General features: G+C 40.9%; 1 long non-coding RNA gene across 1 annotated transcript; it reads left to right on the top strand.

The window, feature by feature from the left end:
• On the top strand, positions 1-10,582 carry LOC118924571 (uncharacterized). The gene is made up of 4 exons (XR_005029657.2): positions 1-953; positions 2,384-2,431; positions 5,279-5,885; positions 10,429-10,582. It is a non-coding gene; the product is annotated as an uncharacterized LOC118924571 (long non-coding RNA).
• Positions 10,583-10,831: the final 249 nt, after the last annotated feature.

The raw sequence follows: 10,831 nt of genomic DNA, 5'->3' as shown, positions 1-10,831 counted from the left end.
TAGGCTGGGCACTGAGGATAAAGACAAATGGTTCTGGTTGTTTAGTGTAAAAAAGAAGAAACTACACGGGAATCGGGGGGCTTGTTTATTTTGAATCTGCAGCTCCTGTGTGTGCATTTGCTTTTTTATTCTCCTGAACGACTTCTAACTTACTCAGATGTGAAACTGAAACCTGGCGTGTGTGGACATTTCCCAAGAGGAAAAATCCAAGAGCTGTCGTGGAACTGGAGGAGTGTGATTAAAAAGAGAAAGAGGAAATATAAAGATTGTGCTGGTGCAGCTGAAGGGACTTCATAGGACCCCACAAATATGTTATGTTATTCAAGAACTTCTTGCACAAATAGAAATCTAGCCACAAAAACCCTGGATGTATGAACAGCAGCACAAGAGTAGGGGTGCTCCTCTCCCGTGTGCACGTGTCACTCTCCAGGGGTTTTTAGCAGACTGATTCTGATTTTTGGTTCCATGATTTAAAATGAATGTGATGGATATAGAGAGAACAGCAAAAATGATCAAAAGATCAGAAAATGAAATATCTCAGGACAGAGAATTATAACACAGGTTTTGACCCTTAAGTAAATGCCACAGTGTTTTTGAACTGGAAAAGGGATGAGTGATTACAAAACTGGAAATGAGAAATGTGACCGAGGCAGTGAATGGACACCTGACTACAGACAGTGTCACGTGAGGGCCTCAGACAAATTTCTGCCTGAGAACCGCCAGCCTGCTTTCAGCCTTGTGCCTTCCAAATTCACACCGTTGGCTGGACTTTTCTGGAGGAAGGGGGATGTAGATCTCTGCGTGCCTGCAGCCATGCCCTGGCCGCCCCTCTGAAATGGTGCCCAGCTCCCAGATTTCAGATTGTCCACTTCTGCGTGGGCCTGTCCAGGTTCCTGGAACCCAGCCTTTGTCTGCACCACCCCAGAACCTGGTGATGTTCTTGGCCCAGAGCAGTAAGCGCTCCGTGAATGCTTGTTCCCTGAATGCATGAATAAACTTAGGAGAGTTTAATTTTCTTGAAAGGATATTTTAGAATGATTTGGGGCAATCATTGTGTGGCCATTAAGGCCATTACCAAAGAGTTCCTTAATAATCGTTGATTTTAAGAATGAGGATGAGATGAGATGATGGTGTATAGCTACAGGAGTCTTAGAATCAGCATTAATTCTAGCTTGGGTTAGTTGTTTACTTTTTTTGAGGCTCGTCTTCTTGTCTATAAAATGGGGAGAGTAATTCCAGGGGAATTGTAAGCTTGTAAATTAAATGTGATGATGTACAAAAAGTAGTTAAGCTAAGTGTTTATCACAGTGGAAGCGCTATAGTCATTCATTCATTCAACAAGTATCTATTACTACATGACCAGCACTATTCTAGGTGCTAAGAATGTAACAGTGAACAGGGTCAGTAGCATCATTATAAGATATAAGGGAAAGTTGCCTGCCTCCCAGTGACGCTCTGTCTCCCGTGACCAGGAGGCTAATTCACGGCGCTGCTGTGGGCTGGTGAACCCCTGTCTAAGGTAGAATGTCGGGACTACAGGTGACCCCTGACCAGCACAGCATTCTGACGGTCTCATGAGAACAGCGGTCTCCAGACTGGCCTGGGGACTTGGGTCCACGCGTTAAAATTCTCCCACTGGCCCCGAGCTTCCAGTGTGGAAATGCCCACCCGATTCCAAGAGTTTCCAGACATTCTGCCTGAAATTACTAGCATTAGATTCAGGGGAGAAGCACTCAAAAATGTGCCTAAGCTCCTTCTAGAATCTGTTATTGCTTTTTAGAATTCGATTTATGAAGAAAAGCTAAGTATTTAATAGAAGAAACAGGACTTGTTGGTACTGGCATTGGGGGTTTTGCTTCCTCAGCCATGACTCCTTCCCAACTTCTGGGTCTGTTGCCAGATGTACCTTAATTTCTGTTTTACCTTCTTTGGGTTTCTCCTCTCCTTACTGGGACCTCCTTAGAGACAAGGAGACAAATTTAAGTTTATGAAACCCCTTATCACTCGATCTGGAAAATTCAATAACATCCAAATTCAAAAACTAAGTCCTTAAAGAAACTGAGAAGTCCTCTAAACCCCCAAGTCAGAAAAAGTAGCAGATCCGAAGGCAAGATGGGCATATTCATTGTTTCTTTGCCGTCCCTCCTTGAGTCTATCTGGAGGGCCATTTCCACAGTATTTTGTCTGATGAGGTTTTACTTTCTTATATTACAGAAGAGAAAAGTTGAAGAAAGAAACTGTTGGGGATAGAAACAGAGATAACATTAAAAAAGTGATCAAACGCAGATATGATTTTTTAGGCCAATTAGAAAGTTTAAGTTTGATAACTTTGAAAGACTATTGAAGTCTAAATTAAATAGTAGAAATTGTTTTGTGTCTACAGGTCAATGGTTTCCGTGGATGTTTGATGCAGGATCACAGGTGACAGATGGTGAGCATTATCAGAACCACATTTGTTTGGTTTCTGCTCTAAGGAATTCAGGTAGTTCTGTCTCCTTTTTTCCCTTATTTGTTTCCTTCTTCTGCGTGTCAGATCTAGGCTGGGAGTGACCCTAGGAGTCTCAGCTGGGACGGGCTTGCACAGGACCGAGGAGGACCTTTCTTAGCCAAGAAAACCAGGTTGATCCAGGGTCAGCTGGGGATTTGCATCTGCCTTTGCGTCGGCCTTCAATTATTTCCAAGAAATTCTGCTGTCGTTGGAATGCTGGCCACCCCTTGACCATAACCTGAATTCTTAGGCAGGAAAATATTTTTGTGTCAAAAATTTGTGGTCTTGAGGTTTGTTCCTTTTAAGTTAGGTTAAAGATGTGCTAATATTATCACTGACATCTGACAATTGAAAAGACGGTCCCAAATACAAGGCACAGGGGAAGGAGATAAACCCCAACGTATTATTGTCCATCACTGTGCAGGGAGCTGGGTGCACATTAGGCCCTTAAAACTTCCAAACAACCATATTAGCTGATTATAACCCCATTTTTAGTTGAAGAAATTAGGGTTCAAATAAATTAAGTGATTTTCTAAAGGTCATACCGCTAAAAAATGGCACTAGAGGAATTTGAACAGCTCTGCCTGACTCGGGGCCGGGATCGTTCCACGAATGCTGGCGCCCCAGCTCCCAGGACCTGCTCACACACTGCCTGGCTTCCTTTAAGGTCTCAGGCACTTTGTGAATTCATGTTTGTTGGATTTTCCAGAATGAATGATGCAAGTCACTACAGAATTAAAGCTGAAATGTTTAGGAAAGCAGGCCTAAGTTGTGTCCTAAAACATTTGTGTAGCAAATCCCAGAAATTCCATCTGGTTAGGTATACACCCTGCCCAACCCAAAACTGAAATTGGGATCCACAGCTGAAACAAAACCATCTGCCTCTCCAAGGACAAACGTGGGTCTGAAGGAAAAGCTTGAATGTGGTGGAATGTACTGGCCCGAAAGGATGGGGCTCACAGAACCAGGATCTGAGGGGTAAAGGGGGACTAAAAAATGGTAGTTAAAAATGATGAAAGTGATCTATACCTGGTTTATACCTATTTCTACTTCCTTGAACTGAACTAAAAATAAAACCTTAAATAGCCAATCTCCTGTGCTAAGTTGTGATGGATATGGAACTGAAATTGGAGGTGACAGGGTTTGCCAGAGGGGTGCAGTCTCTGGGCTCGGGAGGATGGTCTTTTGGGGAGAACTTTCCGGTTGTCTGGACAGTGGCTTTGGGAAAATACTCAGAGAAGCATCCCTGGGATCTGGCTAGGGGACCTTCAGTTGTCCTTTCCCCACACCGCATCTCCAGGACTAGACTGGGCTGGGAACATGCTTATCTCTGTCAGTATGTTTTGTTGGAAGCAGAGATGGGTGCAGAGAGATGGAGGCAGGGGAGGAAAACTGGAATCATTCACAGGACACTTTCTTGACCAATATATCAATGTGCCCCAAAGCCTACATGGGACATCAGAGGGCGCAGACCGAACCCTCCACAGCCACGCTGACTTCAGACCCAGATATGCACTGGGTGTGGTCGCGCATGTCCACAGCATCTGGGGCTTCCTGCCATCTTAAGAAAAAGGAAGTGCTGCAGTGAGTGTATATGTGCTGGCGTGTGAATTTCTCACTGCCTGCGCGAGTTTTGATGTGTGTTTCCGAGTGAGAGGGGGGAGGAGGGGTGTGGGGCGGAGAGGCTTAGGAAATACAGTGAGTGGCCGTCCCCCTCAGACCAGCTCGTGAGGTCCCACCATGCCCTGTGTCGCTCCAGGTCTGGGAGTGATTGTCCTTAATGACCTGTTCGGTTTCACTCCCCTAGTTCTGGGCTACCACATCTGTTTTTAATGTTCTTTCAATTACAAAAGCAATATATATTCAATGAAGAAAATTTGGAAAATATAGAAGACAGGGAAAATAAAATAAAACTGGCTCATAATTCTGTCACCCTGCAATAACCACTATTAGCATTTTGTTGTGTATGCGTCCAAGTCTCTGGCTTGCAAACTGGAATGATGCTCTGCACATGGCTTTGTGACCTGCTTTTTCCCTTTGACGTTTGGCTTGGTTGTTATGTGACAAACTTTCCTCGTTCTGTGTGCCTCAGCAGCTTACTGGGGCGATTCTCCATCCCCACCAGACCCCCTGTCTGCTGGCTTCATCACGGGCTCTCTTGCAGTGGCCTCCCCAGCTTTCCCTTAGAATCCCTGATCCTTCCATAGGGTCACTTCTGGGCTTAGACCTTCAAATCTCCTTTTGAAATCACCTGGTAAAGTCTTAAAACTCAAAACAATAGAACTACCTTTCTATGCCACATGAAACTTTGCTGGAGAAAAACATACACTGTGTTGACTCCTGAAAATGCTACTGTTCAACAGGCCGACCCTCAACAGATGGCATGCGCCCCCGCCTCCGGCCTCTTCGCAGCCCCTCTGCTCTGGGCTGTCTTCTGTGGCCCATTCGCCTGCCATCAGGTCTTCCCTCAGATGTCGTCACTGAACTCAGAGGCGATATCTAGCATGGGCCTCTGTCCCGGCATTGGAGTGCCGGCCAGCCAGCCATCTCTTTGGTTTTAGGCTGTAGGCTCCTTGAAGAGAAGCACCATGCCTAGTGGAGTTTTGTCACATTGTAACTGCTCAATAAATGTCTGCTAAATAAAAGAATAAATAAATGAAAAAATCTACTTTTCCCTTTTTCTCCAGTTCACAAAGAGCTTTACCTACATTATCATAGTTTATTCCTTTAAACATCTCTGTGATATTGCTCTGCTGACAGTATTTTGCTGTTTATATGTGTTTTGAGCAGGACAGCCAGAGGCTCGGCATTACCCTCTGTCCACCACACTTCTCACGCTTCCCCACCGACGTAGCTCCTGAAGCAGATGAGACTCAGCCTGGGTGGTGCAGGATGTCGTAGGTGACCTGTCCTGCACGACATTTCTTTTAAGTATCCAAAATCTGTTATCTCAAAATTCTCTTAAAATGTATGCCAATTTAGCCTATTATTCCATTACATGTTTGCTTCAATATTATTTTTAAAATAAATTACTAGTCAATTTACTTTAAATTATTTGGCTCCTTGCCTCCCTCCCACAAATAAAACTGCCCCATATTCATCCTATGGATTCTAAGCCCTTCTTGCCTCCTGTCAGTGTCTGCAGAGGTATGAATACAACCAATTTGGGACACATCGCGCTGTGCCACACAGCCGTTCCCAGGCCTGGGCTGAAGGCAGGGCTGGATAATACTGCTGCGTAAAACAAGAAGCACCAGCTCAATGAAGCAGCATCTACTTCCAGGGCAAATGTGCTGAACGACACCTGGCTCCAAGCGTTATCAGAGACAAATATGTCTGGACAAGGTTTCAAGACATTTTGCAACTTAAATCAAAAGAAACTTCCTGACTTTCCCAGGTATGTAACCACACTCTCCCCTCCCTTCCTCTGAGCAGTTAATGTACCTCCGTGAGTAACTATGACATGTATTGCACATATTTAAAGGATATAATGTTCCCTAGGGAAAAAAATTAATAAATATTTCTAGGTCCAGAAATGAGAAAAAGTAACTTGAGCAGACTGAATCTCAGTTACTTGACTCTCAGATACACCTGCTCAACCTTTCAGAGGCCTCACTCATAATAAGAGGATAACAATTGCAATATGAGAAATATCAGTGCATATTTTGATTGCATTACTAAGGGATTTCCATTTTACACAACAGAAAAAGACAGGAAATCTTCTATCATTTATGGCAGATTATGGCAGATTATTTATGGAGGATAGAATTCTCAAAAATCTGACTTTCTGCTTTATAAAATTGTCTCCAAATGCAATAATCATACATAAATCCTCTACTTCCTATTGCTACTCCTAATGGCCTTTTTGATAAATATTTTCTTCTATCACCAAAAACCCCTGATTACCTATTTTGATTTATTTGCTGAAAAATCAGTGTAAAATAGCAAGAATGCTGTATTCTTGTGAGGCCATAAAACACAGATATGTGACAAGAAAGTTAGTTGTAAAGGCAGAGTTCAGAAACTACATACATGAGCTCTTTTTGCTCTTTATTTTAGTTTTAATCATCTTTTGTTTCCTTGGATTTTGATCTCAAAATTGGATTCGTCTTTGCTGGAGACCTTGAACACGGCAAAGTTGCAAAGGTGTGCAGAATTCCAAAATTGTAAAATGCAGTAAAAATTAAAATCTGTAAACCAAGCATTTAGAATTTAATAAATCACCCTCTGGGTCTCTAAGCATTTATGCTTAGGATGGACATGTGGAGAGATTCAAGATTTCAAGCAAGAGTTTAGTATCAGAATTGTCCTCTTTACACTAAAACCATATACTGAGAGTTCTGACCCAGAGGATCTAAATTTATAGCTTTCTTTTAAAATACTGATTGTATTGCAAAATATACAAATAAACAGACTCCAGGGAGGCAAAAAGCATTCCCTCCCTTCCTCCCAAATCCGCTTCCTTTACACGTCTCTGCTACGGTGGCTGCAAGCCAATTCCTGTGGCAAGACGTTTAAAAACAAGTGTGTGGCTCCGTATTGATTGGCAACGTGAAATTCGGCTCCATGAAGTCTGGAGAATGAATCGGGAGCGAAAGCTGTTACCTGCCTGACTTCAATGTATCTTTGTTTGCTTGCCACAGGAAAAACAATTTAATAACAGGCAGTTTACAGTCTCGATTATAGTGGACTGATGAGGCCCCCTCTTGATGTGCTGGCAGAACTCAGCCAACAGATGGGTAGTTGTATTTATTTATTTTTTATAAAAGTTAGCTTTCAATGGCCCATTTGTGATTGAATCCAGAATTCTATAGTCTCTACTACTGACCTCTGTTACAGCCGGCAGCCCAAAATTTTGCCAAGATTTTCTGGCTGTGTCTATAAGACACCAACATGAACAGATGGAATATGCAATACACTATAGTTATTTTTTTTGCATGTAACAATTCTCATGTTAATTTTCTGAGCTACCCAACCAATTTAACACAAATAGGGGGTGAACATAGACACAATGGGTAAGTGAAATATTGCACTGTGGAGTATGTCTGTGTGAAGGATTCTTTTTATATAGGCTCCATTGGGAAAAATGACTTGCTTGTATTAACTTGTAAGATCTACAACAGAGAGTAATAGTCCTCCCACTTAACTTGAAATTCCAGTATTAAGTTTAGTTGGAATAAGCAGGTTTATCAATGATTAATAAGATCACAATAATTAACAATATCAATTTATACATCATCTAATACAATGTATTAGGCATTTATTACTGCCATAGGTCATTGTTGTTTATGTTCATATGTTTCTATTAAATTTAGAATGTGGCTGACTTTCTTGATGCTAATAGAGAAAAGCCATTTGTCTTAAGTGGGGGAACTTTGAAAGAAATTAGGGTCATCTTAAGCCATTTTGTTTCTTTGTTTTAATAATTTTTCATCCTAGTCAAAAGAGACAATGGCTATTTCTGATTCAGTGAAGAATTATTATTATTATTACTATTCTATTATTCTATGGAATAATAATAAATTATTATTCTGATAATCTAATTTGTACCAGGATTTAGGAGCATTTTTACACCATAATAGAAAATGAAATAGTAGCAAAGCATAAAACAGGAACCTTCAAAAAGCTCCCCCTTTGGTTTCCAAGAGCCTCGTGGCCCAGGCCCCTCACCGGCCTCTCCTCTCTTTATCTCTGTGACTCAACAGAGAGGTCTGGCTTCCTGCCCTGTTCTCTTTCTTTCACACCAGCAGCATCCCCACATTTTAACACCAGCCTCTGGTGCTACTTACATTTTGCTGCCTTTTAAATGCCTTTTCATATTTTAAAAAAATGGAAGAAGAGAAAAGGTTGAGGAAGGTATAGTTACCTTGCACCTTTCCGTGCCACGGCCTCCTTGCCCCTCTACCCCAAGAAGAAAAACAGTTCAGATGCTTAGGATCGACATGGATTTTTAGCCTACATGTGATTCTGATTTTTCTACTCTGATTTGGGTCAGTGATAAGACATCTTTGTCTCCTCTGGGATCCAAGGAGGAAAGCTTTACTTATCTCTCCCCGAAACATAATGCTTGCTGTGTGTTATTTTTTAAATCCAATTAATGAAATTGCCTTTCATTCCCAGTTCAGGAAGTAGCTTTGAATAGATGTTGAATTTTGTCAAATGCCTTTTCTGTAGCCATTGAAATGATAACATAATTTTATTCCATTCCTACATTAGTATGGTGAATTACTTTGGTCTCCGAATGTAAGTGCCCATCTGGAATAAATATTTTTAGTGAGGACTTCTTTTTTATCCCCGTTATTAGTAATTTTTACCTTTCTAACAAAATTTGTCAGTCAATGTGTATTTAGCAATTTCGTAAGTCTTTTAAAAGAAACAAAATTTGGATTTGTTAATATATTCTGCAGAACATCCTTTCCTTTCCATTTCTGTTTGCTTTGATATTTATTATTTCCTTTGTCTGCTTTCTGCAGGTTTAATTTGCTCTCCTTTGTCAGGAGTCTTAAATGGATACTTAGGCCAATGAAAATAATTCTTAGCCTTGCTTCTTTTCTAATATATTCATCAATACTATGAATTTTCCTCTAAGCGTGGCTTTAGCTGCTTCCCAATGTTTTGATATGCCACATTTTAATTCTCATGGATATCACTTACAGTTTAAATGTTTGACCCGTTAATGTGATCCATGGATCCAAACTGAATCCACGACTACATATATAGTTTGATTCCTAAACATTCAGGTATTTTTAGTAATCTTTTTGCTATTGATTTCTAGTTTTGCACTGTAATCAAAGAACATCTTCTGTCTAATTTAAACCCTCCAATTTGTCCATCCTTCCCATGTGGTCACTGTGGGATATTTGATTTGCAGCCAGCACTGTGCTATTATAGAACCAAAATGATCATTGCTATTTATCTGCATTTTCTTGAATTATTAGTACAATTTTTCATTTTGGGGAATATTTGGCATTTTTCAGAAATTTTGAATTTTTAAACAGTCTGCATTAGCATTTTTATCTTTTTAATTGTTATCTTTTATTTCATGTTTCAGAAAATTATTACCTGTCTTAACATCCTAAAGATATTCTAATACATTTTATTTTTTTAGGTTCCTACAACAGTGAAAGAACATACTGACCAAATAAGACACCAAGAGAACAGACATAAGCCAGGAGTGGTCTAAGCAGACTGATAAATACTGTCACCCCTTCCCAGGAAAATTCTTTTTTTAAAAAATCTCTTATATTACTCATCTGTCCAGATTGAATTGGGACCTTTTAATAACAACAGCTAACATTAATTACTGATTATGTGTTAGGAATTATCCTAGATGCTCTACAGACATGTTTAATTTCATTCTCCCCCAAGTCCTGTGCATAGGTGTGACTATCACCCCTGGTTTACAATGAGGAAACTGTCACAGTGACTGTTATGGATCTGGTAAGCAAATAGAAGCAGCACTTGAATTCAGGCAGCCTCTTCCAGGATCTGACTATTAGCCAGTATGGAATGCTGGGGTTATTAATAGCACACAAAGAATTATATATTTGTTCTCTGCCTCTGGGATGTCTCTTGGTTTTGCTTCTCTTGTTTCATCTGGTGTCTCTTACTTCCATTCTTTGCTTTTGACCTGGTCCTGACTGTTTGCCTAGGCTCTCTGAAAGGACAGCCCTGCTTTATTGACCTGCCCAGCTCCCGTCTAACAATGGCATTTACTGATGCTTTCTCTCCGGCTGCAAACTCCTGGCTGGCACTCCATCCAGTGTTCAGGGCTGAGTCTATTATTGCCCGACGGGATATTAAAGGATGAATGTCCTCTTCTCTTCCTGTAACCCTAATAACAACTTGTGCCATATCCTGTGTCTCCTCTAAAGGCCAATTCCATTTGTTATCGATTCATTTAATCAATCATTCTCTTAATTTCTTCTTGAATTTGCCAGACATTTATCAGTGTGGAGCTGATGTGTTCTAAGCACTGGGCATATGAAGATGAATACGGTATGTGCCTTGCCTTGAACAGTCATAACCCAGCTGAGCAGACAGGAGTATAAACAGACTGATGATAACCAGGGAGAGAGCATTGAATGAACTATTCTGCATTCACCGTGGACGCTTTCACAAAGGAGGCCACGGATGTGCTGAGTCTTCAAAGATAGGTTTTCAGGTGCATGACTAAGAGGTGCCTGGAATTCGGGCTTAAACGAGAATGCTGCATCTCCATATATTCTTTCAACGTTGAATGGAATTAGCCAGCAGGAAAGAGCTTCAGCGATCTTGGGAGAAGGGTTTATGATCTCAGAAAAATCACAGAAAATAAAATGTTTATTATGTTAAAATCTTTCA

The sequence above is a fragment of the Manis pentadactyla genome, chromosome 9, assembly GCF_030020395.1.
Source record: "Manis pentadactyla isolate mManPen7 chromosome 9, mManPen7.hap1, whole genome shotgun sequence".
Taxonomy (NCBI): Eukaryota; Metazoa; Chordata; class Mammalia; order Pholidota; family Manidae; genus Manis; species Manis pentadactyla.
This window is presented reverse-complemented; position numbering and strand designations above follow the sequence as displayed.